The sequence below is a fragment of the Triticum aestivum genome, unplaced genomic scaffold (genome assembly GCF_018294505.1).
Source record: "Triticum aestivum cultivar Chinese Spring unplaced genomic scaffold, IWGSC CS RefSeq v2.1 scaffold62835, whole genome shotgun sequence".
Lineage (NCBI taxonomy): Eukaryota > Viridiplantae > Streptophyta > Magnoliopsida > Poales > Poaceae > Triticum > Triticum aestivum.
In genome coordinates, this window is record NW_025257459.1 from 1 (window position 1) to 1,804 (window position 1,804).

General features: G+C 43.9%; 1 long non-coding RNA gene across 1 annotated transcript; it reads right to left on the reverse strand.

The window, feature by feature from the left end:
* Positions 1–799: 799 nt before the first annotated feature.
* LOC123177634 (uncharacterized) lies at positions 800–1,716 on the reverse strand. The gene is made up of 2 exons (XR_006489034.1): positions 1,549–1,716; positions 800–1,069 (listed from the first exon to the last, which is right to left on the reverse strand). It is a non-coding gene; the product is annotated as an uncharacterized lncRNA (long non-coding RNA).
* Positions 1,717–1,804: the final 88 nt, after the last annotated feature.

Below are 1,804 nucleotides of genomic sequence, written 5' to 3' on the forward strand. Positions count from 1 at the left end.
ATAAGGAACAAATAAAGTCCCTAACAAGCACCTATACATCATCTCACTACTGAGTGAAATACAGGCATGCCCCTCATCATGTAACCTCTCCATTTCACAAACATTATAGTTCCATGTTTATTCAATCACCAAGATTTCTGGGCTTTCGCCACAGTCCAAATTCCTGAAGTTGAATTCATGACAGACGTGTAACTAGATACATTATGATGTTTCACAACAAACAAGTACAAAAAGGAACTCCCAACGCTGTGCCGTAACAAATAACAGTGACAAATGGGTCAAAATGCCTTCCGCTACCAATTTTTAACCAAAAGCTGAAAATAAATCAGATACTTAAGACAGAAGTAAAACAAGCCATCATATTCGTCCACATATGTTAATATTATTTGCACCATCCGATCAAAAAAATTAATGGCTCACATTTAAAACTAAGTTCTCCCCCATTAAGCAGGTCCTGCTTAATTAAGTGGGTAAAGTAATGTCGTAGAAAAGTACACGAAAGTGCGTGTCCATTTGAATGGCTTAATCAGAGCTTCAAGTCTTCTGGAACCATGCCGCTGGCACCCAAAACAAGTTAGTGGCATTCATACCTGCATTAGCTTATGTCTCTTTTTCTTGGTACTTGCCTCTGATTATTTATAATTGTGCGCACTAGCAACATTGATAATGACTCCTCAGAGTCGACATGAGAATAGACTTGGTCCATTCTTTTTACAAAGTAGGTAGGATATGCCCACCTTTGGTTAGAAATATTCAGCTGATTATCAGACTAATGTTAATTTATGTATCAGGCAGGTCGTTCAGAATAATGTTAATTTGTTGAAACTAGAAAAGTCATCGATTCTTTCTCAGGTATGTACATTCTTTCCAAAGCTGGTTATTACATAAATGATGAGTATTGTATATTCAGTGATACGTACACTAGTGCATTGGCTAGAAGCAAGCGCTCTGTCAAAACTGTACACTTCTATAGTAGTTCAGATTTCAGAAGCTATTCTGCTGTACAATATCCCTTCCTTTTAAATATGTACTTTATGGATCAACTTGAAGGAGGTCATATTACCTTTCCCTGCAGGTTGAACATCAATGGGTTCATATGTTAATATAGTAGAAACAGAAACAATAAAAGGAGGCGAATAATTCGAACTCGACATTTTTTAACTGAAGTTAACAGCTAAAACTATCCCATGGGCAGAGCTAAAATTAATGGCTCAAATCTAAACAAGCTGCAAAGCAGGGATGCTCAAAAAAGAAAGAAAAGCAGAAGCTTTTCTTGAGCTTGGGCACTAATAGCTGCTCCTACTCGAGAAACCATGGAGGAAATGGCGGCATCCGATGCCAAATCCCTCGGCCTCTCCGCCCCCTTTTACTCCTACATTCACCGAATCAAATGGGGGAAAAATCCCCCCTCTTTCCCCCTCTTCCCTCACGGAACAAACAGATGCTACAGATATCCAAGAAGAACATGCAGTGGCTTCTTCGAGAGCAAGAAGTGCAAGAATGGATCCAAGGTACGCCATTGGAGGGCAGGGAGGAAAAATCTCTTACCTCTCGTCTTTCCTCTCTCTCTCTCATCCGGGTCTTCTCTCCTGTTCTTGTTCTTCTTCTGCTTCTCACTCCTCTCTTTCCACTGCCGCTGTCTGCTAGTGTGTGACTGCGTGCGCCGAGCCGAGCGTGGAGGGGCGGCGCCGCGGCCTGGCTCGGTGGAGGGGCGGGCGCAGGGGCGGACTCCGGTGGCGGGGAGGGCCGCGGGGCACGCCGCGGTGGCCGGGAGGGCCGCGGGGAGGGGGCGGCGCCGCGGCCT